This window comes from Chiloscyllium punctatum, chromosome 5, assembly GCF_047496795.1.
Source record: "Chiloscyllium punctatum isolate Juve2018m chromosome 5, sChiPun1.3, whole genome shotgun sequence".
NCBI lineage: Eukaryota > Metazoa > Chordata > Chondrichthyes > Orectolobiformes > Hemiscylliidae > Chiloscyllium > Chiloscyllium punctatum.
Genome location: NC_092743.1, coordinates 8,177,411 through 8,203,083, shown reverse-complemented (window position 1 = coordinate 8,203,083; position 25,673 = coordinate 8,177,411). Strand labels below are relative to the sequence as shown.

At 46.3% G+C, this 25,673-nt stretch overlaps 1 long non-coding RNA gene across 1 annotated transcript; it reads right to left on the bottom strand.

Moving 5' to 3' along the window:
- Nucleotides 1–1,673: 1,673 nt before the first annotated feature.
- Nucleotides 1,674–20,539, bottom strand: LOC140476860 (uncharacterized). The gene is made up of 3 exons (XR_011960615.1): nt 20,319–20,539; nt 8,736–8,788; nt 1,674–1,730 (listed from the first exon to the last, which is right to left on the bottom strand). It is a non-coding gene; the product is annotated as an uncharacterized lncRNA (long non-coding RNA).
- Nucleotides 20,540–25,673: the final 5,134 nt, after the last annotated feature.

The window sequence follows — 25,673 nt, the reverse complement described above, 5'->3', positions numbered from 1 at the left end:
CAAAATCTTCAGATGAACCAGATGAAGTGAGTGTTATAGAGTCATAGAGATGTACAGCATGGATTCAGACCTTTGGGTCCAACCCGTCCATGCTGACCGGATATCCGAAATTAATCTAGTCCCATTTGCCAGCACTTGACCCATATCCCGCCAAACCCTTCCTATTCATATACCCATCCAGATGCCTTTTAAACGCTGTAATTGTACTAGCCTCCACCACTCCCTCTGGTAGCTCATTAACACATGCACCACCCTCTGCATGAAAAGGTTGCCCCTTAGGTCCCTTTTAAAGCTTTCCCCTCTCATGTTAAACTTATGGCCTCGAGTTCTGGACACCCCTGTCCTGGGGACAAGACCTTGTCTATTCACTGTCCTGGGGACAAGACCTTGTCTATTCACAATATCCATGCCCCTTAAGATTTTATAAACCTCTATAAGGTCATCTTGCAGCCTCCAACGCTCCAGAGAAAACGGCCCCAGCCTATCCAGCCTCTCCCTGTAGCTCAAATCCTCCAACCCTGGCAACATCTTTGTACATCTTTTCTGAATACGTTCAAGTTTCACAACATCTTTCTAGACTAGCATTGCATGCAATATTCCAAAAGTGGCCTAACTAATGTCCTGTACAGCCACAACATGACCTCCTAACTCCAATACACAATGAACTGAATGGATGAATGGAAAATGGCAGTGGGAGTATAGTATAGGCAAGTGTAAAGTTCATTGTCAGAATAGAAAAAACAGACTTTTTTTCTGTGTTGTGAAACTTGTAAATGATAACATTCGATGAGATATTTAGTTTTGGTAATATAAAAAATGCAGAAAGTAAGCAGACAGGTACAGACAGCAGTTGGGAAGGCAAATGAGACAAATCTATTGCAAACCGTTCTCTGGTCAGCTCCAGAAAATGATGCTCAAAGGAATTATCTCAAAAATCATTCGACAACCTCCTCATCCAGGCTACTGTTTATCACCTGATTTCTCCCGTTTATATGTAACTTATCACTGATGATCATTGCCATTGTCACAAACAGTCAATATTTCTCGATGTGTGTTTTGTCTTAAATTTCCAAAGGAACTTAGTAATGTAGTCAGATGGAGAAAGGGTAGGTTAAAATGTGAGACATACCTGGTACATTTATTGCCTGTTTTCAATTGCTCTCTGAACTGAGAGGCTCTCCAGGGGTATTGTGAGTTAACCACATTGCCGCGTGTCTAGAGTCATACGTAGATGAGACTGGGTAAGAATGGCAGATTTCCTTTCATGAAGCACCAGGAGGAAACAAGATTTTTTTAAAATCACAAACAATAGCATTTGCCATTCAACTAGCTTTTATTGAATTCAAATTGATTATCATACCCAGGAGGCATTCAAACCCAGTCTGTGGATAATTAACCTACAACTACTGATTCAATGACATTACCATAATGCCACCAATTCCCCTTATACTTGTATAAAGAACACAACAGGTTAACAGGCAGCTACAGCAAGCAATGAGGACAGCAAATGGCATGTGAGTCTTTGTTCTAAGGGGACTGGAATAAAGAAGCCCTGTACAAGGTTTTTGGTGAGACCATACTGGCATACTGTGTGCAATTTTCTTTAATTCATCCACCAAACATGCTTGTCGCTGGCTGGACCAGTACTTATTGCCCGTCCCTAGTTGCTCCTTGAGAAGGTGGTGGTGAACTGCCTTCTTGAACCGCTGCAGTCCATGTGCTGTAAGTCCCTAAATAAGACCATAACATGTAAGAGTAGAAGTAGGCCGTTCAGCCCATTGAGTCTGTTCTACCACTCAATGAGATTATGGCTAATCTGACAATCCTCAATCCCCTTTTCTGCTTTTTCCCCATCACCCTCGATTCCTTTTGCTGATTAATAATCTGTCTGTCTCAGCCTTGAATATATTCAATGCCCCAGCCTTGACAGCTCTCTATAGTAAAGAATTCCACAGATTCACTCCCCTCTGAGAGAAGAAATTCCTCTTCATCTCTGTCTTAAATTGGCGATCCTTCTTTTTGATATGATGCCTTAACTGGCCTATAAAAACTTTCTGCCAGCACTATTATTTGAAGTATATTATTTGGCAGATGTGAGTGTGTTATCAGCATTCTACATTAATACTACTTCCTCTGTGCATGTTCTGTGTGATTCATTATTAGGACTAGAGAAGAACATAAGTATGTAAGTTAGCTCACTGCGCTTGAAGGTTTGTTTTCAGATGTTTCGTCACCATGACTCGGTAACATCAGTGAGAGTCTTCGGTGAAGCACCGATGGTATGTCCCGCCTCTCTATTTATAGGTCTTGGTTTGTTAATGTGGATGATGTCATTTCTAGTTCTTTTTTTTCAAGGGAAGGTAGATGAGATCGAAATCAATGTGTTTATTGATGGAGTTCTGGTTAAAATGCCATGCCTCTAAGAATTCTCGTGCGTGTCTTTGTTTTGTCTGTCCCAGGATATGTGTTGTCCCAGTCAAAGTGGTGTCCTCCTTTGTCTGCATGTATAGAAACCAGTGAGAGTGGGTCGTGTCTTTTGGTGGCCAGTTAGTATTCATGCATCCTGGTGGCAAGTTTCCTGCTAGTTTGCCCGATGTAGTGTTTTATAGAGAGCTTGCATGGTATATTGTAAATGATGTTAGTTTTGCTGGTGGTATCTAATGAATCCTTTAGGTTCATTAGTGGCTGTTTAAGTGTGTTGGTAGGTTTGCAGGCTACCGTGATGCCAAGGGGTCTGAGTAGTCTGGAAGTTATTTCTGATCTATCTTTGATGTAAGGTAATGTGGTATAGTTTTTGGTTGTGTTGTGTCTGCTTGTTTGGGTTTGTTTCTGAGGAATCAGTGGATTATTGGGTACCCATTTTTCTTGAAAACGTTGTATAGATATCATTCTTCTGCTGTTTGTAGTTCTTGGGTGTTGCAGTATGATGTAGCTTGTCGAGATAATGTCTTGACGCAGCTCCGTTTATGGGTGTTGGGATGATTGCTTCTGAAGTTAAGTTTTCTGACTCTATCGTGGCACGTTTACACTGGCCTCTGACACATTGAATCACACTCAGTATTCCTTTTGGGAATGGGAGACTGTTGAATTTAACAAGATGATGGATGAGGAATGAAATATTCCTTGGACTTTCATGACTGTCAGTTCTGTCTAGACACTTGCCTTGCTTGGTCTGCTTCCCTGTCTGGCTTGCCGTTGCAATAAGCAGAAAAATACCACAACACAACTCCAGCACACACAAGACAATGATGATAAAAGGTTTTTGATAAAGTAGATACCGGGGAATTCTTTTTATGTTTATTTTAAACAGGACCTGCAACTCAGAAAACAGTTTTATTAATAACAAGTGGAAACAATTGGGAACGGTCAGTCTCTTAGGACTGAGTTTTGGAGATTTTTTTTCCCTCTTACAAGGCTGTGATATTTTGCATATCTCTTCCTCAGGAAGCAATGGAGGCAGGGTCATTGAATATTTTAAAGATGGCCATTGTTATAGGGAGGATATTGTGAAACTGGAGAGATTCAGGAAAGATTTACCAGGAGGTTGTCAGAAATGGAGGATTGAGATACAGACAGAGGCTGGATAGGCTGGGACAATTGGAGCACAGGAGTTTGAGGGGTGACCTTGTTGAGTTGTATAAAACCATGAGGTTCTGGATTAGTGGTGCTGGAAGAGCACAGCAGTTCAGGCAGCATCCAAGGAGCTTTGAAATCGACGTTTCGGGCAAAAGCCCTTCGTCAGGAATAAACGCAGTGAGCCTGGAGCGTGGAGAGAGGGGCCATTAGATAAGGTGAACAGCAAACGTCTTTTCCCTAGGGTGAGGGAGTTCAAAAGTTGGGGGGCATATTTTTGAGGGGAGAGGAGAAAGCTTGAACAAAGACACAAGGAGCAACCTTTTCAGACAGCCAGCAGTTTGTGTGAGGAATGAACTGCCAGAGAAAGTGGCGGATGCAGGTAAAGTTACAATGTCATTTGGATGAGTACATGAAGAGTAAAGGTTTGGAGGGATATGGGCCAAGCGCAGGCAGATTGGACTAGTTTAGTTTGGGAACATGGTCGGCATGGACTGATTGGACCTAAGGGTCTGTTTCCGTGCTGTATAACTCAATGACTCTATGACATACAAACAAGGAATTGGTGTTGGCCACTCAGTCCCTCAAGCCTGCTGCATGACTCAATAACATCATGGCTGATTTGATTGTAATCTCACCATGTACATTCCTGCCCTGATAAATTTTACCCAGAAACCATCTACTCCTCCCTTAAAAGTATTCTAACTTCCACCTCGTCTTCAGGAAAATCCAAAGATTCACAACCCTCAGAGAAACGTAATTCTCTTTTCCTCTCTGGATGACCCTGATTTTTCAACTCCGACCCCTAGTTCTATATATCCCCACATTCCTTCTGCGCTCTTTCCACAAACATTCTGTCGAATCTCCTCAGGATTTTATGCATTGACTCAGCTCTTACTATTCTGAACTCCAGCAGTTACAGGCCTAACCTGTCCAGATTTTCCACATAAAACAACCCACTCATTCCAGTATTAAACTATTACAAGGAAAGATTGGAACGGTTGTTCTTGTTTTCAGTAGGATTGAAGCTTATAACATCTTGAATAGTCTTGAGAAGGTTCACAAAGGAAAGATGTTTTCTCTCTTGTTTTAAACAGAATCCCTACAGTGTGTAAAAAAGAGCCAACAAGTCCACACTGACCCTCCAAAGAGCACCCCACCCATATCACTACCCAATAACTCTACATTTACCCCTGATTAATGCACCTAACCTACACATTCCTGAACACTACGGCCAATCCACCCTAACCTGCGCATCTTTGGATTGCAGATGAAACTGGAACACCTGGAGGGAACCCAGGCAGATATAGGCAGAATGTGTAAACTCTACACAGACAGTCACCTGAAGCTGGAATCGAACCCAGGGCCCGGGCACTGTGAGGCAGCAGGGCTAACCACTGAGCCACCGTGCCACCCCGATCTGTGGGACTCCATTTTAAAATTATGGGTCACCCCTTCAGGACAAAGCTGAGGAGAAATATTTTTTGTCAGATGGGTAAGGCAACTTTGGACTGTCTCTGCCTCAAAAGACGTTGGAGAAGGACTGATTAAATATTTTTGAGGATAGATTCGTGAGCTACAATGGAATGGAAGGTGATCAGATCTAGGTGGGAATGTGGAATGCAAAATACATCCAGGTCAACTCTGCTCTTACAGAGCGGCAGAACAGGCCTGAGAGGCTGAAAGGCCGACCACTGTTCCTAATCGGAATGTCTGCATGACCGGGTGGGTTGAGGTTGGGTGGGTTGGGTGTGGGGGCTGAGGGGGAGGTGGTGATTGTTGAGCTGGGGGAGTAAGGAGGAACTGACCTCCTGGAGTGCAGGATAGAAATCAGGAGTCACTTTGGGGAGTTGGGGTTAGTGATTGCTGGAGCTGAAAAATGTGTTGTTGGAAAAGCGCAGCAGGTCAGGTAGCATCCAAGGAACAGGAGAATCAACGTTTCGGGTATAACCCCTTCTTCAGGAAGGGCTTATGACCGAAACGTTGATTCTCCTGCTCCTTGGATGCTGCCTGACCTGCTGTGCTTTTTCAGCAACACATTTTTCAGCTCTGATCTCCAGCATCTACAGTCCTCACTATCTCCTTAGTGATTGCTGGAGGCAGGCTCACAGTGATGTAAACACTTTAATTAGAGTCATAGAGTCATAGAGATGTACAGCACGGAAACAGACAATTCGGTCCAACCCATCCATGCCAACCAGATATCCCAACCCAATCTAGTCCCACCTGCCAGCACCCGGCCCGTATCCCTTCAAACCATTCCTTCATATACCCATCCAAATGCCTCTTAAATGTTGTAATTGTACCAGCCTCCACCACTTCCTCTGGCAGCTCATTCCATACACGTATCACCCTCTGCGTGAAAAAGATGCCCCTTAGGTCTCTTTTATATCTTCCCCCTCTCACCCTAAATCTGTGCCCTCTAGTTCTGGACTCCCCGACCCCAGGGAAAAGACTTTGTCTATTTATCCTATCTATGCCCCATATAATTTTGTAAACCTCTATAAGGTCACCCCTCAGCCTCCGACGCTCCAGGGAAAACAGCCCCAGCCTGTTCAGCCTCTCCCAATAGCTCAAATCCTCCAACCCTGGCAACATCCTTGTAAATCTTTTCTGAATCCTTTCAAGTTTCGCAACATTCTTCTGATAGGAAGGAGACCAGAATTGCACGCAATATTCCAACAGTGGCCTAACCAATGTCCTGTACAGCCGCAACATGACCTTCCAACTCCTGTACTCAATACTCTGACCAATAAAGGAAAGCATACCAAACGCCTTCTTCACTATCCTATCTACCTACGACTCCACTTTCAAGGAGCTATGCACTCCAAGGTCTCTTTGTTCAGCAACACTACCTAGGACCTTACCATTAAGTGCATAAGTCCTGCTAAGATTTGCTTTCCCAAAATGCAGCACCTCGCATTTATCTGAATTAAACTCCATCTGCCACTTCTCAGCCCATTGACGAAGGGCTGAAGGAAAGCAACTGTCATCCTCTGGACCAGAAGCCGAGCTGGGAAAGCACTTTATCCTACGTCAGCACCCATCCCCCCTTAGCTGTTGCTGCTTTATTGACTGAGGTATGCTGAGGTATTGACTCATAACTGCCCTTTGCTGTGAATTTAGCAATACTGGAATTTAAATCTGATTGATAAATGGTGGCATGGTGGCTCAGTGGTTAGCACTGCTGCCTCACAGCGTCAAGGACCCAGGTTCGATTCCAGCCTCGGACAACTGTCTGTGCGGAGTTTGCACATTCTCCCCGTTTCTGTGTGGGTTTCCTCCAACAGTCCAAATGTGTGCAGGTTTGGTGAATTGTTCATGCTAAATTGCCCACAGTGTTCATAGATGTGTAGGTTAGGTGCATTAGTCAGGAGAAATGTAAGGTAGCAGTGGAATGGGTCTGGGTGGGTTATGCTTCAGGGGGTCAGTGTGGACCTGTTGGGTCAAATGGCCTGTTTCCACACTGTAGGGATTCAATGATCAAGAATACAAAGCTCATCTCAGTCATTGATTGTTGAAGAACCCATCTGCTTCTCTAGCACACTTTAGGGAAGGAAATCTGTCATTCTCATCTGGTCTGACCTACATGTGACTCCAGACCCATGGCAATGTGTTTAACTCTTAACTACCCCCTGGAATGGCTGAGCTAGACACTCAGTTCAAGGAGAACGGCCCGGCCAGCAACATCCAAATCCCACCGGAACAGATGAATCTGATTTTGTTTTTAATCCTTTGGGGGAGGTAAGTGTTGCAGATTTATCGCCCAGACTTCTGCCAATCCAAGATCAGATTTTCATCAATCAGGGGAGAGAGGTGAAACAGTGTCAGAATTGTCCTCAGCAGTAACCACCCCCACATTACCAGCTACGGCAACGCATCTTCACTGCATGGAATGTTTCCTCCAATTTACAGCCTTGTGTTGTTCAATCATCCACTTCAATTTTCTGCAATGGAATTATCACGATGGAAAACTGTTTGCAGATATCATTTGAAAACAGCAATTATGCACATTAGGAATGGGCAGATCTGATTAACATCAACCCCACTCTTCTCTTTGGCCAATTTCGGATGCATCACATCAACTGGAAGTTTTAAATCAAACTTGCTCAGAGACTGAACTTGATATTGCTGTTGGATGTCCCTTTGTGAGTTATCAGAGACTGGGAATTCTGAGGTAAGAAACTTTTTTGGTACATGTATGGAATGGGCTGCCAGGGGAAGTGGTGGAGGCTGGTACAATTGCAACATTTAAAAGGTATCTGGGTGGGTATATGAATTGGAAGGGTTTGGAGGGATATTGTCTAGGTGCTGGCAGGTGGGACTAGATTGGGTTGGGATATCTGGTCGGCCTGGGCGAGTTGGACCCAATGGTCTTTTGCCATGTTATACATCTCTATGCCTCTATGGCTCTATGACAACTTCCATCTAGAAGGACAAGGGCAGCTGATACATGGGAACACCACCCTCTGCAGGTTCCCCTCCAAGCCCCTCACCATCCTGACTTGGAAATATATCACCGTTCCTTCAGTGTCGCTGGGTCAAAATCCTGGAATTCCCTCCCTAAGGGCATTGTGGGTCTACCTACAGCACATGGACTGCAGTGGGTCAAGAAGGCAGCTCACCCCCACCTTCTCAAAGGGCAACTAGGGACAGGTAATAAATACTGGGCCCGGCCAGTGGGGTCCATGTGCTGTGGACAAATAAAATAAAATGCCTGGAGGAATTCACAAGCTCAAACAGTTTACATCTGTTACTACTCACCTATTGGTGTGGTGTCGATTAGCACACGCATTGTAGTTCCTTTGAGCTGTATTATGTTTCATTTTTAACATATTTGGAAAAAACAAGCTATAAAAGCCAGGACTTGGGATGATCAAAAGCAGGTGTGTGCTTATGTGCAGTGATGATGTTGGAAAAACAGCCGCTTGCAAAAACAACAGCAAACGGTTCAGTTTCCACACAATACGCTCTGGCTATTAAAGTGTTAAATGCACACTTTGCACCCAGTTAGCTGAGGAGCTACTAACATTCCATCTCTGCATAATTCACCCACTGTTGAAGGATAGGCTAAATCACACATCGTGAGGCACGCTATTTTAACGCAGCAAATGGGCATCAGATTGTTCAATGCGAGCAGAATAATTGTTACCATCGTCTACCTGCCAGGCCTCTTCTTTGAAAACCCTCTGATGTTGTCGGCATGTAGCTCATTCTGCAAATAAAACGTAAAATTTTAGCTCTTTAAAAATATCAGGCCTTCGTTTAATCCAAATAAGGTGAATTTTTGTTGACCTGCTGTGCTAATGTGCTGCACATGTGGAATGGAATTCAGCACAGCTTATCAAACATCTTCCTTGTGCACAAAAAAATTCAAACAGGTCCAGTAACGTGGAGTGCTCAGTGAAAGTCCTGTAGCAGTTCGCTGTTGGCAAACTACTCTTATTGAAACCTTTGCTTAACACTCTCAACTGTAATTATGTGGAAAACCAGTTTGCAACATCAGTGTGTTCAAGTTCCCATTTCTGAATTCACTTAACCTATGCAATATGGTTAGTGAGGCAGTGGTGATTAATCTGGATTAGTCACCAAGAACACCTGAGCTAAGGCACTGGGGTTAAACAACGAACTGCAGGATGCTAGAGATCGATCATTGAGTCATAGAGATGTACAGCACGGAAACAGACCCTTCAGTCCAACTCGTCCATGCTGATTAGATATCCCAACCTAATCTAATCCCATTTGCCAGCATTTGGCCCATATCCTTCTAAACTCTTCCAATTCATATACCCATCCAGGTGCCTTTTAAATGCTGTAATTGTACCAGCCCCCACCATTTCCTCTGGCAGCTCATTCCATACACGTACCACCCTCTGTGTGAAAAAGTTACCCCTTTGATCCCTTTTAAAGCTTTCCCCTCTCACCTTAAATCAATTGTTCTCAACTCCCCCAACCTAGAGGAAAAGACCTCATCTATTTATCCTATCCATGCCCTTCATGATTTTATAAACCTCTATAAGGTCACCCCTCAGCCTCCGATGCTCCAGGGAAAACAGCCGCAGCCCATTCAGCCTCTCCCTATAGCTCATATCCTCCAACTCTGGCAACATCCTTGTAAATCTTTACTGAACTCTTTCAAGTTTCACAACATTCGTCCAATAGCAGAGAGATCAGAATTGCGTGCAATATTCCAAAAGTGGTCTAATGTCCTGTACAGCCACATATACTCATTATACTCTTATACTCAATGCACCGACCAATAAAGGAAAGCATACCAAACACCTTCTTCACTATCCTATCTACCTGCGACTCTACATGCATGGAGCTATGAACCTGCACTCCAAGGCCTCTTTGTTCAGCAACACTCCCTAGGACCTTACTATTAAGTGCATAAGTCCAGCCATGACTTGCCTTTCCAAAATGCAGCATCTCACATTTATCTGAATTAAACTCCACCTGCCACTTCTCCACCCATTGGCCCATCTAGTCCAGATCCTGTTGTAATCTGAGGTAACCCTCTTCACTGTTCACTACACCTCCAATTTTGGTGTCATCTGCAAACTTACTAACTATACCTCTTATGCTCGCATCCAAATCATTTATGTATATGACAAAATGTAGAGGGCCCAGCACCGATCCTTGTGGCACTCCACTGGTCACAGGCCTCCAGTCTGAAAAACAACCCTCCACCACCACCCTCTGTCTTCTACCTTTGAGTCAGTTCTGTATCCAAATGACTAGATCTTCCAGTATTCCATGTGGTTTAAACTTACTAATCAGTCTCCCATGGGGAACCTTGTCAAATGCCTTACTGAAGTCCACATAGATCACATCTCCTGCTCTGTCCCCATCAGTCCTCTTTGTTACTTGTTCAAAAACTCAATCAAGTTTGTGAGACATGATTTCCCACACACAAAGCCATGTTGACTATCCCTAATCAGTCCTTGCCTTTCGAAATATGCGTACACCCTGTCCCTCAGGATTCCCTCCAACAACTTACCCACCACCGACATCTGGCTCACTGGTCTATAGTTCCCTGGCTTTTCCTTATCACCTTTCTTAAATAGTGGCACTACATTAGCCAACCTCCAGTCTTTAGACACCTCAGTTCTGCAGAAGGATCCCTGGATTCAAAACATTAACTCATTTGTAGATCATGGTGCACAATGCATTGTTTGCTGTTTGCAAATTTGTTGTTTATGAGGTTTTCCGAGAAAGCGTATCCACAGGGCAGTGGGATTTTGTTGTATGTTTTCTTAATTCTTCTCTCAGGCTGAGCTGCACTGGTAAGTCCCGACTTCTGTGGGATAGAATTCATAATAATCACCACCCTCTGAGTGAAGAGGTTCTTCTTTATCTCAGTCCTAAGTGCCTTCTCTTTTATTCCGATACTGTCTCCTGACCTTTGGAGCTAAATACTGTAGATGCTGGAATCTGTACTGAAAACGTCAAATACTGGAGATCACAGTGGGTCAGGCAGCATCCATGCAGAGAGAGAGCAAGCTAACGTTTCAAGTCTAGATGATGCTTCATCGTGAATGTTGTCCCCTGCAACACTTCACTTCAGCTCTGATGAAGAGTCATCTGGACACGAAACATTAGCTTGTCTTCTGCCCTCGTGCTAGACCCCAGAGCCAGAGGAAGTATCCTTCCTACCTCTACTCTGCCTGTCCCTTTAAGACTTTTGTACGTTTCTATGTGATCTCCTCTCATTTGTCTCCAGAGAATAGGGGCCCAGACTCCTCAATCTCACGTCAACCCAGGGGTCAGTCAGTCTGGTGAACCATTGATGCAATTTCTCTGGCAATATATAAAATTGCCCCATAGTGTTAGGTAAGGGGTAAATGTAGGGGTATGGGTGGGTTACGCTTCGGCGGGTCGGTGTGGACTTGTTGGGCCGAAGGGCCTGTTTCCACACTGTAATGTAATGTAATCTAATCTAAAAAAACATCCTTCCTTTGGCAAGGCACTGGAACTGTGCACGATACTGCAGGTGTACTCTCAGCAGTGTTCTATACAATTGAAGAAAGACTTCTTTGCTCCTGTACTTAAATCCCTTTGCAATAAAGTCCAATGCAGTATTTACTTTCTGAGTTGCTGTGAACAAGGTCATCTAGGTACCATACTTTCAATTCTCTCACTGGTCAAGAGACACTCTGCACCACCTCCATTCTTCCTACCAAAGTGTATAACCTTACATTTCTTCCAGATTACCTTCCATTTGTCCCTCGCAGAATCCCCCGAAACCTGTTTTGCATTCTCCTCACAGTGTCACCTTTCATCTGTAAACCTGGATATGTTATATTTTTTTCTGTGTTATGGACCAGACCAACCACCCTAAAAATATATTCAGAAGATCATTCAGACTCTAACCCTTTCCATTTTTAAAGGTAAGTGCCAGGTATTACATTCAAGATTAGAGAGGTGCTGGGAAAGCACAGCAGGTCAGGCAGCATCCAAGGAGCAGGAGAATCGATGTTGCGGGCAAAAACCCTTCATTAGGGCTTTCTGATGAAGGGCTGTTGCCCTGAAATATTGATTCTCCTGCTCCTCGGATGCTGCCTGACCTGCTGTGCTTTTCCAGCACCACACTCTCGACACCTTTGGCAAAGGCAAATTCAGTAAAGTAGGTGATCTCACAGGTAATTCTCCAGACCAGGAGGAAAAACATCAAGAGGAAACTCAGAGACAGTGAGCGAGTAGCAGCGGGAGATATACCTGTAGCTTCCCAATCCCAGCTTCAAGACCCAAGCAACTGCTACTAAAAAGCTAAAACTAAAAATCCTGGTTTTGTGGGAACTTGACCCCACCCATTCAGGCTGCTTCTATTGTTCTAACTTTAAAAAACAACCTAAGGCCTCTCAAGGTATTCACTTTATTAGATTCAAATAGACAGTTCTTAACGTCTGTCTTAAAGACTCTCTTAAAAAAAACCCAGGACCAAAACACCTCTTAAAGCCATAATAACATCATAAAGAGGGGAATGTGATGTAATGGCATTGTTGGTGGACTGTTAATCCAGAGACCCAGGTAATGTTCTGGGGACCTGGTTCGAATCCCATCACAATAGCCAATGAAAGTTTAATTCAATGTTTAGAAATCTGGAATTAAGAGTCAAATACTGACCATGAATCCATTGTGGATTGTTGGGAAAACCCGTCGGGTTCACTCATGTCCTTTAGGGAAGGAACCTGCCATCCTTACCTGGTCTGGTCTACACATGACTCTAGACCCACAGCAATGGGATTGAAACTTAACTGCCCTTTGGGTAATTAGTGATGGAGAATAAGGGCTGTCCTCGCCAATGATACCCTCATCCTGTGAATGAATAAAGAAAAAAGGAATTCCTCATCTCTTGCTTATGAACAACCCAGGGCTTTACAGACCCCCACTGGTTTCAAACTGTGAATGATCCACTTATTAATATCCACTGTTTCCTTCTATTGTTTATATTTCTCCATCCCTAATTACCCTGGAACAGATTGGTTTTCTCAGCCATTTCATGCTAAGGTATTGGAGTCACTTGTAGGCCGGATGAAATAAAAACGGCAGATTTCCCTCCTGAAAGAGTACTAGTGAACCAGGTGGATTTTCAATCATAGTGGTTACCTGATATCTAGCTTTAGATTCTTTTAAAAATTGAATTCAAATGTCACCATCTACCAGAGCAGGATTTGAGCCCATAGACCAGGGAGATTACTATTATAACACACCTTTTCCCCATTAGCCTACCTGTAAACCGGCCTGATATATTACTTTCAATCACATGTAAAGTAATTTTATTCACCAACCTTCTTTGGATTTTTTTAAAAGCCTTCTGAAAATCCAAATACATCACATTCATTGATTTCCATCTTATTGACTCTGTTAATAACAGCTTCAGAAAGCACTATCAGGTTTGTCAAACATGATTTCCCATTTATGAATCCATGTTGACTTTGTCCAATTGTACAATTATTTCCTAATATCTAGTAACCAGATCCTTTATAATAGATTCCAGCTTCTTCCTTCCTATTGAGATCATTTGTGGATGTGGTGCCAATCTAGCGAACTGCTTTGTCCTGAATGGAGTTGAGCTTCTTGAGTGTTTTTGGAGCTGCCCCCATCCAGGCAAGTGGGGAGTATTCCATCACACTCCTGACTTGTGCCTTGCAGATGATGGACAGGCTTTGGGGAGGTAGGAGGTGAGTTACTTGCTGCAAATTTCTGAACTTCTGACCACGATATCTGTATGGCTGGCCCAGTCTGTTTTGGGTCAATGGTAACTCTCAGGATGTTGAAAGTGTGGTAGAATTCAGCAATGGTAATGCTATTGAGTGTTACAGAATCATAGAGTCCCTACAGTTTGGAAAGAGGCCAATCAGCCCATCAAGTCTGCACTGACCCTCCGAAGACTATCCCACCCAGATCCTATCCCTATAACCCTGCAACTCCTCATCTCAGACCAAAATGGCGGGGCCCATTTATCCCTAGTTATATTGTAAACCAAAGAGGTCAGGACCTTAAGACATAGAGAGAATGTTTCCCCTTGCAAGGTACTCTGGAATGAGAGGGCATTGTTTTAGGCTGTGTTGGTGGAGGGGAGCAGATTTAAAACAGAGATGAGAAGGAAGTATTTCTCGCAAAGGTTAGTGAGTCTATGGGATTCACTCCCCCAGAGTGTGGTGGATGCTGGCACATTGAGTAAATTGAATGAGGAGATAGATTTTTAATTAGTAGCAGTTAAAGAGTTATGGGGAGCGAGCAGAAAAGGGAAATTGAGGCTGAGGTAAGATCAGCCATGATTGTAAAGAACAAAGAAAATTTACTGCCTAGGAACAGGCTCTTCGGCCCTCCAAGTCTGAGCCAATCCAAATCCACTGTCTAAACCTGTCGCCCAATTCCAAAGCATCTGTATCCCCCTGCTCCCCACCTACTCCATGCATCTGTCCAGGTGCATCTTAAATGAATCCACCGTGCCTGCCTCTACCACCTCTGCTGGCAACGCGTTCCAGGCACCTGTATTAAATGGCGGAGCAGGTTCGAGGGGCTGAATGGCCTTCTGCTGCTCCTAGTTCTGACGTTTCCTTCCCTGAAGGACAGGAATGTAGCAGATGGGTTCCTCTAACAATCGATGATGGTTCCGTGATCACTGAGGTGAGCTTACAACTCCAGCCCACATTCCTGACAGGGGCAACAGCCTCTCAGCATCATCGTATTGATATTTTCTGCAAAGATCCAAAATAGTTGAGAGGAAAAGGCGATGTATTGAAAGTGATGAGACAGAGACTGATTGAGCTGGGGAAAGGCAGGGGCAGAGAAAACGACATTCCCAGGCTGAAGAAAATAGTGTTAGAGTAGTCATGGAAACTAAGAACTGAGAGGAATTAAAATCGCCCGTTAAGGTGAAAGAAAGACTTTAAATTCACAGACATCAGGAGAGATTGAGAGAGGAGGCAGCAAAATCAGCCGTTGATGCAAGACAATACTCTTTGATCAGATAAATCAGGTAGCAGCTGCCAAACTCTTTCTGAGGAAAATTCAAACAAGATGTCTTGCGATGAAACCTTTTGAAGGTAGATTCTCTAACGGCGTGCAGCTAGGGGTCCACCCTCCTAACGTGTGCAGTCTTACCTCGGACTGACAACGTCTGCTGAGCAGATGTGAACAAATAACACCGCACCAGTCAATTCGCCAGAGAGTGATTACTCATCGAAGCTCTGCCATTCCCTTATATGCTGAAAAAAAACCCTTCTTTCTTTTTTCAAACTGTTTTTCCAAACACTTATAAAATTGTACTGTGCAGTGTTGAAGTGTGTGGTTGGTGATCCTGTGCTTTGGTTAGCCGGAATATATAACCTCACAGTGAATCACAATGCACCTGCTCCAATGATCCCTGCCTACATTTCAAGGAGCTGAAGAACCACTTAAACTGCCGCGAATGCTGAAGCATTTAATAAGCTTATGAAGAGCACAGCTGTTGGAGAATATAGAGACAAAAATGTGGCTTGAATTTGGATTGCTGTGCACAACTCAGCTCTCTGATAAAAGTGACAAATTAAAGATTTACAAGGCTGTGTTTAATTTTGTTTCACACTATGTGAGCTTCAATGGCTGGACCCGATATTTATTGCCCGTCCCTAGTTGCCCCTTGAGAAGGTGGGGGTGAGCTGCCTTCTTGAACCGCTGCAGTCCAGGTGCTGTAGGTAGACCCACAATGCCCTTAGGGAGGGAATTCCAGGATTCTGACCCAGTGACACTGAAGGAACACTGTTTCCATGTTGGGATGATGAGGGGAACTTGCAGTGTGGGGGGGAAACTTGCAGGGGAGGGAATCTTGCAGGGGGTGGTGTTCCAGTGTATCTGCTGCCCTTGTCCTTCCAGATGGAAGTGGTCATGGGTTTGGAAGGTGCTGTCGGCGGACCTTTGGCGGATTTCTGCCCTGTATCATGTAGATGGTACAAAAACAGTGTTGCTGGAAAAGCTCAGCAGGTCTGGCGCCATCTGTACAGAGAAATCAGAGTTAACGTTTTGGGTCTGGTGACTCTTCCTCTGAACTGGGCCTGAAACGTCAACCTGATTTCTCTTCACAGATGGCACCAGACCTGCTGAGCTTTTCCAGCAACCTCTGTTTTTGAATCTTATTTACAGCAGTCACTGTTCTTTCAGGTTTTTTTTGTAGGTAGTGCACACTACTGCTACTGAGTGTCAGTGGTTGAAGGAGTGGATGTTTGTGGATGTGGTGCCAATCAAGTGGCTGCTTTGTCCTGGATGGTGTCATGTTTCTTGAGTTTTGTTGGAGCTGCCCCCATCCAGGTAAGTGGAGAGTATTCCACTCCTAGCTTGTGCTTTGTAGATGGTGGGCAGTCTTTGGGGATTCAGGAGGTGAGTAACTCACTGCACTATTCCTAGTCTTTGACCTGCTCCTGGAGCCACTGTATTTATCTGGTGAGTCCAGTTTAGTTTCTGGTCAGTGTTGCTAGCGGGAGATTCAGTGACGGTAAGACCATTGAATGTCAAGGGTTAATGATCAGATTCTTGGCAGAGATGGTCATTGCCTGGCAGTCAGTTGACATGAATGTTACTTGCCACTTGTCAGCCCAAACCTGGATATTGTCCAGCTGTTGTTGCATTTGGACGCAGATCACTCTAGTACCTGAGGAGTCGCGAATGGTGCTGAACATTGTGCAATCATTGGTGAACAGTCCCCACTTCTGACCTGATGATGGAGGGAAGGTCATTGATGAAGCAGCTGAAGATGGTTGGGCCTGGGACACTACCCTGAGGAACTCCTGCAGATTCGTCCGGAGCTGAGATGACTGATCTCTAACTACCATGACCATCTTCCTGTGACCAAGGTATGACTCCAACCAACGAAGAATTCTCCCCCTGATTCCCACTGACTCCTGCTTTGCCCCTGCCCCTTGAAGCCACATGTGGTCAAATGCACCCTTGATATCAAGGGCTGTTGCTGTCACCTCACCTCTGGAATTCAGCTCCTTTGTCCATGTTTGCAGACATTAATGATATCCATCACATTTATATTAGGGACCATAAAAGTATGACCTTGACCACAAGGTGTGAGATTACAGAGCTAATCGTTGGTGTATTTATCACAAGAGGGAACAAGGTTTGAGAATTTGATTGGTTTGTATAACTTAGCCTGTTTTTTCTTTCACTCAGTGTAACAGAACACTTGTTAAATCATTGCTATGGTCCATCAAAACCAAGCAGTTAACACTCAGTCACTTTCATGTTGAAAAATTATATTCATGGAGGATTTTATCCAAACCTGTCTGTTCCTTTTATTAATCAAAGTCACGGTGATGTTTTAAGGCAGTTTCGATCCATCACAAGGAATGCTCAAAACAAACACAGGAAGAAGATGAGACCGTTCAGATCCATGAACCTGTTTCGGGGTTCATGGCGACTCTCAGATCAAGATGGTCGTGTAATCATACAATCATAGCCCACTGAGTCTGCCCTGACCCATCTACACCAGTTCCACTTGAATGTTATGACACATCGAGTGCCCCTCCAGGGACTTTTTAAAGGTTGTGAGGTTTCCCACCTCACCTACCCTCCCAGACCGCACATTCCAGACCCCACCACCCTCTGGGTGAAATTTCTTTTCCCCAAATCTCCTCTAAACCTCTTGCCTTCCTCCTTAAAATAATACATTGTGACTAATCCTTCAACTAAGGGGGGCAGCTGCTTTCTATCCCCACCCTGTCCATGCCCCTCATAATCTTACACTCCTCTATCAGGTACCCCACCCCTCCATGTTTGTGCTCCAAATGAAAACAGCCCAAGCTTATCCAGCCTCTCTCTCTCTACCGCTGAGATGCTCCGTCCCAGACACCATCCTGGGGATTCTCTTCTGACCCCTCCTACCCCTGTAATCACATCCTTCCTTTATAGAGACCCACATAGCTGCGGCTGAACTACCGATCTCTGGAATTCCAGAATGATCTCCCTGCTATAGCATGCTGGAGAATTTATGTATTTGTATCAACGTGGATCTTTAATGTCCTTTCATTTTTCAAACAGGGTTTGGCCCATTACGATGGATAGAACCATGAAACCTCACCGATGCTAACCTTGGAATCCTTTATACAATCCCAGTGTTGTTGGTTGTGCTAATTAAATCCTATACAGGTTCCAGTCAGTCAGTGGATGTAAAGCAGACACTTGTATGGAGTGAAATGAAAAGGATTCTTCAGTACGTAAACACCAGGTTAATACCTCTCGACCTACCAGTTCTGAAAGAGGCATTGTATGGGGTATTTATCCCCAGTTGAAAGAAGGAATTACCATCTCGCATTAACGGGACAGCACGGTGACCAGCACTGCCGTCTCACAGCACCAGGGGCCTCGATTCGATTCCACCCTCGGGCGACTGTCTGTGTGGAGTATGCACGTTCTCCCCGTGTCTGCGTGGGTTTCCTCCGGGTGCTCCGGTTTCCTCTCACAGTCCAAAGATGTGCAGGTTAGGGTGGGATTCGCAATGTTAAATGACCCATAGTGTTCAGGGATGTGTAGGTTAGGTGCATTCGTCAGGGAAATGTACAATAATATGGTAGGGGAATGGGTCAGGATGGGTTACTCTTCGGAGGGTTGGTGTGGACTGGTTGGGCCAAAGGGCCTGTTTCCACACTGTCGGGAATCTATGATCTCATCTGAAAATTGACACCTTTCACAACCCGATACTGCCTTCGTACTGTCGGGTCATCCGAGATTTTCTATGTTTCTAGAGTGGCACTTGAAGCAGCAAACCTGTGATTCAGAAGCAAGAGCACTGCCACCATGATAACACTTCCCATTGTCAACTCAAGGCTTCTAACATTGACCCATAGTCACTAATGTTGCCCTCAGGCTTGTTTCCAAGAAGGGGCTAGATAGAATTCTTGGGGCTAAGGGATTCAAAGAATATGGGGAGAAAGCAGAGGCTGGGTACTGGGTTGAAGGATCAGCCACAATCATATTAAATGGTGGAGCAGGCTCGATGGGCCGAATGGCTGACTCCTGTTTCTATCTTTCTACATTTCTATTTAAGCTCCATGACTGGGCACATGATATGCCAGTCGAGGTGGGGGCATATTGACTGTTCCAGATGTCGTTGCTGAACACAGACCTTAGAGGACCACACAGCCAAGGGAATAGCTGGAAAGAATGTGGATTATCACTGAATCAAAATCCCCCAAACCCCCTTCCTAATGGCGCTGTCAATCCCAAGCTCCCTCACAAATTGCTGCCTTTCAAGATGGCAGCTCCACAACACCAGAGCATTTCAGGGTAAGCTGGCTTTCTTGGAGTAGGTTAACTCAGTTGTCAGGATGGGTTGGTTCGTGATATTAACAATGTGGGTTCAAGTCCTGCATCATCTGAGCTTACCATGACTAATGCATTCAATTCTTATCTCCCTGCTGTATGAAAGATGTCGCTAAACTTGAAAGGGTTCAGAAAAGATTTACAAGGATGTTGCCAGGGTTGGAGGATCTGAGCTACAGGGGGAGGCTGAACAGGCTGGGGCTGTTTTCCCTGGAGTGCAGAGGCTGAGGGGTGACCTTATAGAGGTGTATAAAATCATGAGGGGCGTGGATAGGATAAATAGACAAAGTCTTTTTTCCCTGGGCTGGGGGAGTTCAAAACCAAAGGCCATAGGTTTAGGGTGTGAGGGGAAAGATACAAAAGGAGAAAGGGAGGTCTGCAGGTGCTGGAGATCAGAGTCGAGAGAGTGTTGCTGGAAAAGCACAGCAGGTCAGGCAGCATCCGAGGAGCAGGAGAATCGACGTTTCGAACAAAGGCCCTTCATCAGGAATGATTTGAAAGGAACCTAAAGAGCAACCTTTTCACCCAGAGGGTGGTACGTGTATGGAATGAGCTGCCAGTGGAGGCTGGTACAATTACAGCATTTAAAAGGCATCTGAATGGGTATATGAATAGGAAGGATTTAGAGGGATATGGGCCAATGCTGGAAAATGGGGCTAGACTAATTTAGGGTATCTGATCGGCCTGGATGGGTTGGGCTGAAGGGTCTGTTCCTGTGCTGTACATCTCTATGATTCTATGACAGTCCTTCTCCACGTCCCCTTTCACCTGACCTGTGGTGACCCTCAGGTTAAACCACAACCCTCCATCTCTCGCTCATGAGTGAGTGGGACTATGACTACTCAACTTTTTAACCATTTGGGATGGGTAACGACATTCTGACCCAACCAGTGACACCGACTGCACTTCAACAAACAAACAAGCAAACACTTCACCTGACGAAGGAGCAGCGGTCCGAAAGTGTGTGATGTCAAATGAACCTGTTGGACCGTAGCCTGGTGTTGTGTGAGTTCTGACCTTGTCCACCCCAGTCCAACACCTGCACCTCCACATCGAACAAAACAATAGGACGATCTCCAACACAGCCCTGTTAGCGCGAAGCTCTGCCTGCTGACAGTATATACTGAAAACTTGCCCACGCAGTTGGCACGATTTCTGAAACAAAATTGGCAGGAGAAACGAGCTCATGTGGACAGGAGCACAAACTCTGACAAATGGAACTCCCCCACCCCCCCCAGCTTCATCAATTGAAAGCGGGTCTTGAGCTGAATGTTTTGAATTGTTCTGGGCTTGGAGATTTTGTCATTCAACATGATGTGATGAGAGAATGCAGCAAGTGGTCAGCAAACTTGTGTGTAAACCGACCTGTCACACTGCATCTGCTGTTAAACTCGGTGAAGTCGAATTAATTTATTCGTACAAGCAGGGAGTTTCTTTAATCAAACCCATCTGCTTCAGTGTGTGCCGTTATAATAGCAATTCCCAGAGTGTCACTTTTAAACAAGAGCTACGCCTTGTTACAGGGAGCATATTCACAGAGACACAAAAGGATTAAACACAGAAAGAAGCTACAATTATGTTCAACATTTATTGTCCTTTTCAATTCTTTGCACTTGATGAAGTCAAGATAATACAAATGTCACCCAATGACTCTCCTGCATCATATCTAACTGCTCACATATTGTGTTACTTGCTTGTTTCTGCAGTGAAGCTGTGAGGCATTTCGAGATACCAAAGAGACACAGAATAATTACCAATCCTGTCTCAGAATTGTGCAGGCAGAAGGTAGCCGCTGGATGAGAGAGGATTGTGTGTGTTTCTGGAACTTACATTATCAGAGGGATGTGATAACACTGGTGAGGGTGTAGAGGGGATTTACCAGACTGGGCTGGCGAGCTTTTTAAAACTCATTCGCAGGATACCAGGGCGGTCACTGGCTGGTCCAGCATTTATTGCCCCATCCCTAATTGCCCAGAGGGCAGTTAAGTGTCAACCATGTTGCTGTGGGACAGGGGTCACACGTGGGCCAGACCGGGGGGGGGAGAGAGAGAGAGATTAAGCCCAGTGCGGGGGGGGAGAGAGAGAGATCGAGCCCAGTGTGGGGGGAGAAGATAGAGAGAGATCGAGCCCAGTGTGGGGGGAGAAGAGAGAGAGAGATCAAGCCCAATGTGGTGGGGGACAGCGAGAGAGATCAAGCCCAGTTCGGCGGGGGGGGAGAGAGAGAGTGAGAGATCAAGCCCAGTGTGGGGGGAAAGAGAGAGAGATCAAGCCCAGTGCAGGAGAGACAGAGATCGAGCCCAGTGTGGGGCAGAGAGAGAGATCGAGCCCAGAGCGGGGAGAGACAGAGATCGAGCCCAGTGCGGGGAGAGAGAGAGATCGAGCCCAGTGCGGGGAGAGAGAGAGATTGAGCCCAGTGTGGGGAGAGAGAGAGATTGAGCCCAGTGCGGGTAGACAGATCGAGCCCAGTGTGGGAAGGGAGACAGATTGAGCCCAGTGTGAGGGGAAAGAGAGATAGATCGAGCCCAGTTTGTGCAGAGTGAGAGAGATCGAGCCCAGTGTGAGGGAAAAGAGAGATAGATCGAGCCCAGTTTGTGCAGAGTGAGAGAGATCGAGCCCAGTGTGGTGGAGTGGGAGAGAGATCGAGCCAAGTGCGGGGAGAGGGAGAGAGATCGAGCCCAGTGTGGGAGAGAGAGACAGATCGGGCCCAGTGTGGGGGAGAGAGACAGATCGGGCCCAGTGTGGGGGAAAAGAGCGATCAGGCCCAGTGTGGGGGAGAGAGAGAGATTGGGCCCAGTGTGGGGGGAGAGCGCGATCGGGCCCAGTGTTGGGGAGAGACAGATCAGGCCCAGTGTGGGGGGGAAGAGAGAGAGATCGAGCCCAATGCGGGGAGAGGGAGAGAGATCGAGCCCAGTGTGGGGAGAGAGAGAGAGAGAGAGATCGAGCCCAGTGTGGGGGGAAAGAGAGAGAGATCGAGCCCAGTGTGGGGCAGAGAGAGAGATCGAGCCCAGAGCGGGGAGAGACAGAGATCGAGCCCAGTGCGGGGAGAGAGAGAGATCGAGCCCAGTGCGGGTAGACAGATCGAGCCCAGTGTGGGGAGGGAGACAGATCGAGCCCAGTGTGAGGGGAAAGAGAGATAGATCGAGCCCAGTTTGTGCAGAGTGAGAGAGATCGAGCCCAGTGTGAGGGGAAAGAGAGAGAGATTGAGCCCAGTTTGTAGAGAGTGAGAGAGATCTTCCCCAGTGCGGGGAGAGAGAGAGATCGAGCCCAGTGTGAGAGGAAAGAGAGAGAGATCGAGCCCAGTTTGTAGAGAGTGAGAGAGATCGAGCCCAATGCAGGGGAGAGAGAGAGATCGAGCCCAGTATGGGGGAGAGAGAGAGATCGAGAACCAGTGTGGGGAGAGAGAGAGAGAGATTGAGCCCAGTGTGAGGGGAAAGAGAGAGATTGAGCCCAGTGTGTGGAGAGTGAGAGAGAGTGAGAGACCAGTGTGGGGAGGGAGATCGAGCCCAGTATGGGGGAGAGAGAGATCAAGCCCAGCGTGGGGGAGAGAGAGAGAGGTCACGCCCAGTGCAGGGAGAGAGAGAGATCGGGCCCAGTGTGGGGGGAGAGTGAGATCGAGCCCAGTGTGGGGGAGAGAGAGATCGGGCCAAGTGCAGGGGAGAGAGAGAGTGATTGAGCCCAGTGTAAGGGGAAAGAGAGAGAGATCGAGCCCAGTGCGGGGAGAGACAGAGATCGAGCCCAGTGTGGGGGGAAAGAGAGATAGATCGAGTCCTGTTTGTGGAGAGTGAGAGAGATCGAGCCCAGTGTGAAGGGAGAGAGAGAGATCGAGCCCAGTGTGGGGGGAGAGAGAGATTGAGCCGAGTGTGAGGGGAGAGAGAGAGAGAGAGAGAGTCATCGAGCCCAGTGTAGGGGGAAAGAGAGTGAGATCAAGCCCAGTGCAGGGAGAGACAGAGAGATCGATCCCAGTGCGGGGAGAGACAGAGATCGAGCCCAGTGTGGGGGGAAAGAGAGATAGATCGAGTCCTGTTTGTGGAGAGTGAGAGAGATCGAGCCCAGTGTGAAGGGAGAGAGAGAGATCGAGCCCAGTGTGGGGGGAGAGAGAGATTGAGCCGAGTGTGAGGGGAGAGAGAGAGAGTCATCGAGCCCAGTGTAGGGGGAAAGAGAGTGAGATCAAGCCCAGTGCAGGGAGAGACAGAGAGATCGATCCCAGTGCGGGGAGAGATAGAGATCGAGCCCAGTGTGAGGGGAAAGAGAGAGATCGAGTCCAGTGTGAGGGGAAAGAGAGAGATCGAGCCCAGTGTGAGAGGAAAGAGAGAGATCGAGCCCAGTGCGGGGAGAGAGAGATCGAGCCCAGTGTGGGGAGAGAGAGAGATTATGCCCAGAGTGGGGAGAGAAGGAGAGATCAAGGCCAGTGTGAGGGGAAAGAGAGAGACATTGATCCCAGTGTGGGGGGAGAGAGAGATTGAGTCCAGTTTGTGGGGGGAGAGAGAGATCGAGCCCAGTGCAGGGAGAGAGAGGTCGACCCCAGTGCAGGGGAAAGAGAGAGAGATCGAGCCCAGTGTGGGGGGAGAGAGAGAGATCGAGCCCAGTGTGGGGGGAGAGAGAGAGATCGAGCCCAGTGTGGGGGGAGAGATAGATCGAGTCCAGCTTGTGGGGGGAGAGAGAGAGATCGAGCCGAGTGCGGGGAAGGGGGGAAGAGAGAGATCGAGGGAAGGGGAAGCGAAATTATGATGCTGTAAGACAGGATTTGAGGAGCATACGTTGGGAGCATAGGCTGTCAGGGAAGGATGTGGTGGAAATGTGGAACTTTTTCAAAGAGCAGATACGACGTGTCCTTGATATGTATGTACCGATCAGGCAGGAAAGAAATGGTCGTGTGAGGGAGCCTTGGTTGACGAGGGAGGTTGAATGTCTAGTAAAGAGGAAGAAGGAGGCTTACATAAGGTTGAGGAAACAAGGTTCAGACAGAGCAGTGGAGGGATACAGGATAGCCAGAAGGGACCTGAAGAAAGGGATTAGGAGAGCTAAGAGAGGGCATGAAAAATCCCTGGCGGATAGGATCAAGGATAACCCCAAGGCATTTTATGCGTATGTGAGAAACCTGAGAATGATGAGAACGAGGGTAGGTCCGATCAAGGACAGTAGTGGGAGACTGTGTATTGAGTCGGAAGAGATAAGAGAGGTCTTGAAAATGTACTTCTCTTCAGTATTTACGAACGAGAGGGACCGTATTGTTGAAGAGGAGAGTGTGAAACGGACTGTTAAGCTAGAAGAGATACCTGTTAGGAAGGAAGATGTGTTGGACATTTTGAACAACTTGAGGATAGACAAGTCCCCCGGGCCTGACGGGATATATCCTAGGATTATGTGGGAAGCAAGAGAGGAAATTGCAGTACCGTTGGCAATGATCTTCTCGTCTTCACTGTCAACGGGGGTGGTACCAGGGGACTGGAGAGTAGCGAATGTTGTGCCCCTGTTCAAAAAAGGGAATAGGGATAACCCCGGGAATTACAGGCCAGTTAGTCTTACTTCTGTGGTAGGCAAAGTCATGTAAAGGGTACTGAGGGATAGGATTTATGAGTATCTGGAAAGACACTGCTTGATTAGGGACAGCCAGCACGGATTTGTGAGGGGTAGGTCTTGCCTTACAAGTCTTATTGAATTCTTTGAGGAGGTGACCAAGCATGTGGATGAGGGTAGAGCAGTGGATGCAGTGTACATGGATTTTAGTAAGGCATTTGATAAGGTTCCCCATGGTAGGCTTATGCGGAAAGTCAGGAGGCATGGGATGGAGGGAAATTTGGCCAATTGGATAGAAAACTGGCTAACCGGTCGAAGGCAGAGAGTGGTGGTAGATGGTAAATATTTAACCTGGAGCCCAGTTACAAGTGGAGTTCCGCAGGGATCAGTTCTGGGTCCTCTGCTGTTTGTAATTTTTATTAATGACTTAGATGAGGGAGTCGAAGGGTGGGTCAGTAAATCTGCAGATGATATGAAGATAGGTGGAGTTGTGGACAGTGAGGAGTGCTGTTGTCAGCTGCAAAGGGACTTAGATATGATGCAGAGCTGGGCTGAGGAGTGGCAGATGGAGTTCAACCCTGTCAAGTGTGAGGTTGTCCATTTTGGAAGGACAAATAAGAATGCGGAATACGGGGTTAATGGTAGGGTTCTTAGTAAGGTGGAGGAGCAGAGGGATCTTGGGGTCTATGTTCATAGATCTTTGAAAGTTGCCACTCAGGTGGATAGAGTTTGTAAGAAGGCCTATGGAGTATTATCGTTCATTAGCAGAGGGA